The following is a 6311-nucleotide window of genomic DNA, read 5'->3' on the forward strand; positions in this document are numbered from 1 at the left end:
GAAGCCTCAGAATCCTTGCCTCCAAGAAGCAGCCTGGTTTAACCCTCTCCAGGATGAACTTGTTCTTTTTTTCTTAGCAGTCCATGGTATATTCAATACTCTTCTCCAGCACTACAGCTCAAAGGCATCAATTCTCCTTCTATCCTCCCTAGTCAGTCCAACTCTCTGACACATAACAAGTGATTGCAAAGACCATGGCCTGTATCAGACACACCTTAGTCTCCAAGAGTGACACCATTGCTCTTCAGTACTTTGTAGAGGTCCCCAACAGCAGACTTTCCCATTGCAATACGTCTTTTAATTTCCTGGCTACTGGTGTCAGGAGTTTTTACTGTGGAGCCAAGCAAACTACAGCTGTGAACAATCTCAATCTTTTCACCATCCATCCTGGTGATTGACCTAATACAATTTATCTTTTGATTTCCTGACTGCTGGTGCCAAAAGTATTGATTGTGCAAGTTGTAACAGTTAACAACCTCAATCTCTTCTCCATCTATCATGCTGCTGTCAATTGGCCCATTGGTGAGAATCTTTGTCTTCTTGATGTGAGCTTCAGCCCATACTGAAGACTAAAGTACTTGACCTCTGCAGCAAACACATTTGGTCTTCTTCAGTGTCAGCAAGCAAGGTTGTCATCTGCATAATGCAGGTTATTTATGAGTCCTCCTCAAATCCCCATGTCACAGTCCTCCTCATAAGCCCAGCTTCCTGAATTATCTGTTCTGCTTGAGAATGAAAAAGTATGGAGACAGGACACATCTCTGATGCACTCCCTTCCTGCTTTTGAACCATGCAGCATTTCCCTGCTCTATTCTAAGGACTGCTTCCTTGTTCAAGTATAAGTTTCACATAAGTACAGTCAAGTATTCTGGGATTCCCATTCTCCTCAAGATTAACCACAATTTTTGGCCATCCACACAGTTAAATGCCTTTGGATAATCAATGAAACACAGATAAATATCTCTCTGGTACTCTTTGCTTTCTGCCAAGATCCATTTGACATTGGTTATAATGTCTCTATTGCCATAATCTCTTCTAAATCCAGCTGTATTTCTGGTAGTTCTCTGTCAATGTACTATTCCAGTCATTTCTGAATAATCTTCAGCAGGATTTTGCTTGCGTGTGATATGAGTGATATTGTACAATAATTTCCACACTTTATTAGGTTATCTTTTATGGATTGGAACTTATTTTTTATGGTGAGAAAAATTTATATTTAGAATTAGCCAGCTGGACTCAGTTTAGATGATCCAAATTTTGTTGGCAACATCCAAAGCATCATCATAGTCAGGAGCAAGTCGAACATAGTCCTTCTTCTCTCCATCAGGCCTAATCAACGTGTTGACCTTGGCCACATCAACGTCATAGAGTTTCTTCACAGCTTGTTTGATTTGGTGCTTGTTGACCTTGACATCCACAATGAACACAAGTGTGTTGTTATCTTCTATCTTCTTCATGGCTTACTCAGTGGTCAGGGGAAATTTGATGATGGCAGAGTGGTCAAGCTTGTTTCTCCTGGTGGCGCTCTTCAGAGGTATTTGGGTGCCTTCAGAGTCTCTGCGTCTTAGGCCACCAGAAGGTGGGTGACGTGTGGATCTTCTTTTTTTTTTGGCTGTGGATGCCCTTCAGGACTGCCTTCTTGGCCTTCAATGCCTTTGCTTTGGCTTCAGTTTTGGGAGGGGCAGTGGCTTCCTTCTTCACTTTCAGTGCCATCTTTGTAAAAAGGGTGGAAATTTTTTTTTTAAGTAACAAAAGACTAATGCTATAAAAGATCAACCAGCATGCAAAAAAGGATACTACTTATTTTAATCTGAAAAAAAAAGACTCCTCTAAAGATTCCATGATCCAGTACCTCCAGCCCCTTCTACAAAGGGTGATTTGCCCTTGGGAAATAAAAAGAGCTATGTTGAAAAGTCTGCTCTTTGATAGTTTGAATTTCCCATTCTAATCAATTTTTATCCTACTCTTCTCTCATATTTGAAACTCCCACCTTTTTCTCTTGATAAAGACCAAAGAAACTCATGGGAGGGTGGAAAGATGAATGCAGAAGGAGTTGGAAACAAATAAAGCTATGTGGATAATGGAGTAAAGGCAGAATAGGATGCCACTTTCCAGCAGACACTGAATAAGGCCTGACACTATATGGGGCTCCAGTTTGGCAAGGAAGCCAAAGAATGCCTTCTCTTTCTGTTACCAAAGTCCGTATTGGTTTTGAATGCTTTGCTGGACAGTAAACAATTGCAATCGTCAATGCTACAAGGTTATGTCTCTGCCTGGGGCTGTGAAGGCTCCCCCAATGCCAGGGAGGATGATTTGTGGCATCCTTGTCACAAGACTGGCTGCCCTGTTATTTCAGCAAATGTTCTCTGCATTCATTAATGATCCAACTCCTTAATTTCTTCCCTTTGCTTTGGCTTCTCAGCACTCTAGTACAATATTCAGAGTCTAATCTGACATCCATCTTGGTCTTTTCTTCATCTTCTATCTTTTAATGATCTTTTTTCCTCAAAGAAAGAGTCATACAAAACAATATCTTTATCTAACTCAGTCTCATAAGGACAAATACTGCATAAGATCATTATAGTAAAAATAGAAGGTATACTAGTAATATGTATACAAATAAGCTCAAAGTGGGAAGGGGAGTAAGAAGAGAGGCTGAGGATGGATGGAGGAAGGAAGTCTTGAAGGCACAGAATTATGTGGGCAGAGTGAGGGGTTGAAGAAATTTGGAAAGATCCTGTGGAGACCTGAAAAGGTGGGGTAATAATGGCCAAGGATCAATGGTGATTGATTTTTAAAACACAATGTATGGAAATGATACCATGGGACACAGTGTGAACAGAGTAATGTGTGAGGAACAATGGTCATACAGAAAGAACAAGGTATACAAATTTTATATCCAAACAAATATAAAATAAAAATATTTTTTAAAACCAAAATGTGTATGTTGTTAAGTTGTTAAGTGCCATTAAGTAGTAGATGGCTCATAGCCACCCTATGAAAAAAAGACCTGAACATTTGTATAACTTTCATCATTTCTCCAAGTTCATAGAGTTTCTGGAGGCAAGCCATTTCAGAAATGGATGCCACTCCTGCTTCCATGCTTGTATTAATCAGGGAGCTCTATCAAACACTGTCCACCACCATGGGTAACCATCATCACATTTGATACATCAGCAAGTTACCTCTGTACAGCAAATGGACAGATGAGTGCTATATGACCTAGAAGAATGTTTGACCAAAAGTAATTAAAACCAGGCCTGGGGATGGCAGTTATATACACAGATATAAATTTCTATTAGATATAAAGGATATGCACATACATGTAGTCTAAATATATAAATATAGTTATACCAATGTACTGTTGTTTGTTTGCAGTTTTTCACATTATCATCCCCTTTCACAGGAAACAATACGAAGATTCAGAGATGTTCAGTGAGTTACTTCATATATACTGTGAGTAAGGTTGCCCTGGTGGTCCTGTGAGTAAGGAGTTGCACTGTCAACCCATAGGCATGAATGGATGAAAACCCAATTGCTTTTTAAACTTTAACTTAAGGCACAATAAAAAGAAAAAATTAGTATGTTCAAAGAAGGATTCATTCATTTTGAAGTTCTACTCTCTAAAACTTTAAGATAATACATCTGTGTTGTCTAGGGAAAAAACCCATCTATTTCTCCTCAGTGAGAAATCTGAAGATCTCTGCATTTTATGAGTTCATAGTGAACGGCCCTATTACTCTGCTTGTCACCTTCCATCTAGACCTGTGAGTGTTTAAGTGCCAAATAACAGCACAGAAAATGTGGTCCTGATATTAGTTTTCTATGGCTGCCATAATAAATTACCATAGATGGGGTGGCTGACAACAACAGAAATGTATTCACTCACAGGCACAGGGCGGCTTAAAACCAAAACAAACAAACCCAATAGTGATACACAACAGCACCATGTGTATCAGAGTAGAAATGTCCTCCACAGAGTTTGCAATGGCTGGTTGTTCGGGAGTTGAACCCTATGCCTTACTTCCAAGGCTCTTCTAAGGAAACTCAAACCTCCAACCTTCCAATCAGCAGCCAAGCATGTTAAGTATTTGCTCAAACTCATTACTATCAAGTTGGAACTGACTCCCAGTTGACACTGGGTTTCCGGTTGTAAATTGTTTGGGAGGAGATTGCCCATCTTTCCCCTGCACTGCTGCTGGTGGATTTGAACTACCAGACAGGCCACAGCCTCTAAGTGATCAGCACAACTCCCTGCGGCCCAGCCACTGGGCAAAGCTCCCTTTGAAGGTTATAGGAAAGAAAACTTGTCTCTTCCTAGTCTCTGGTAGTATCCAACAATCCTCAACACTCTGATTTTAGGTTTGTCACTCCAGTCTTTGCCACCATCATAATGAGATTTTTCCATGTGTGACTGTGTCTCCATGGCCATATTTCTGACTTCTATAAAGACAATCATATTATACTTGATTGTTGTTTATTTTTATGTACCACTGAGTCATCTGTTACTCATAGCGACCCTCTGTACAACAGCTCTGAAGCCTGCCCTGTCCTGAGCCAGTCTAACCGACTCTGACATTCCTACCCCTATTCCTCCAGTTACTGTATCAATCCATCTCATCTGGGTCTTCTTCTCCTGTACTGTCTCTCCATCCTTCCGAGCATGAAGTCCTTCTCCAAGGACCGGTCCCTTCTGGCCACATGCCCAAAGTATGTGAGACAGAGTTTCAGAATACTAGCCTCCAAGGAGAAACTTGGTTTCACCTTCTCCAAGACAGAGCTCTTTGTTTTCTTTGCACTCTGTGGTATGTTCAAGACCCTTCTCCAGCACCACAACTCAAAGGCATCGATTCTTCTTCTGTCATCCTTAGTCATTGTCCAGCTCTCTGATGCATAGCAAGTAATTACAAATACCATGGCCTGGATCAAATGCACCTTAGTCTCTAGACTGACACCATTGCTTCTCAAATGCTCTGGAAAGGTCCCTGTCAGCAGATTTTCCCAGTGCAATTTGTCTTTTGGTTTCCTGACTGCTGGTGCCAAAAGTGTGGATTGTGGAGCCGAGCAAGCTGTAACTATTAACAATCTCAATCTCTTCTCTATCTATCATGCTGCTGCCAATTGGCCCAATGGTGAGAATCTTTGTCTTCTTGATGTTGCGCTTCAACCCATACTGAGGACTAAAGTACTTGACTTTCTTCAGCAAACACTTCAGGTCTTTTTCAGTGTCAGCAAGCAAGGTTGTACCATCTGCATAACAGGTTGTTTATGAGTCCTCCTCAAATCCTGATGCCACATTCCTCCTCATAAAGCCCAGCTGCCTGGATGATCCGCTCTGCATGTAGACTGAAAAGGTATGGAGACAGGACACATTCTTGATGCACACCTTCCCTAATTTTGAACCATGCAGTGTTTCCTTGCTCTATTCTGAGGACTACTTCCTGATCCAAGAATAGGTTTAACATAAACACAATCAAGTGTTCTGGGATTCCCATTCTCCTCAAGGTTATACATAGAGTTTACCCTAATCCACTATGACTTCACGACGACTTCATTACATCCACAAAGACTCTATTTCCAAAGACAGATGTCGAGAGGATATTAATTTGGAGACAGGGAGAGAGAATCACCTCGTCAAACCCCCTCACTATTGTTATTGTTAAGTGCCATCGAGTTAATCACAATCCATCTGAATCTTACCTTATCCTGTGGCATCCTCTTCTCTGATATTCTTTAACCGCAAGTGTCAGTCCGTCTTGTTGAGGGTCTTTCTCTCTTTAGCGGACACTCCACATTTCCCAACTTAGTATCTTTTAAAACTCTACTAAATAACATGGTTATAAGACATAGAACAGGTACCCTGTTGCCTGGGTTTGGACCACAGCTCACCCTTTCAGCAGCCCAGTCTTTCTGTGCTCCAGCTGCTGTGTCTGTGGAACTGGGATGAGAATAGCATTTGCCTCACAAAGTTGTCAGGAGGATGAAATGGGTTATTAAATGTAAAGTACCTAGAACAGTTCTTGGCCCTTAGTGAACATTAAATTAGAAATAGCTGATGTGGTTGTTATTATATAAACTACACAAGGGATATCACTCAACTATGGAACTCTTGGTGACTTATGTTTTTGTCTTTATTCATTTCTGCACTTTTCAAACGTGTTTTAGCACTTTTACTATACAGAAAAGGGCTTTTAGGGGAAGAATCCACTCTGTGCATGTGTGTATCATTTTCCTACGAATTATGTACAGTCACGCATCTCTCCTCCCTTCAGACTGCCTCACTGTTCTCAGGAAAAGCCTACAAGGACTGC

This window comes from Elephantulus edwardii, unplaced genomic scaffold, assembly GCF_000299155.1.
Source record: "Elephantulus edwardii isolate Elephantulus edwardi_28Jun2011 unplaced genomic scaffold, EleEdw1.0 scaffold00019, whole genome shotgun sequence".
Taxonomy (NCBI): Eukaryota; Metazoa; Chordata; class Mammalia; order Macroscelidea; family Macroscelididae; genus Elephantulus; species Elephantulus edwardii.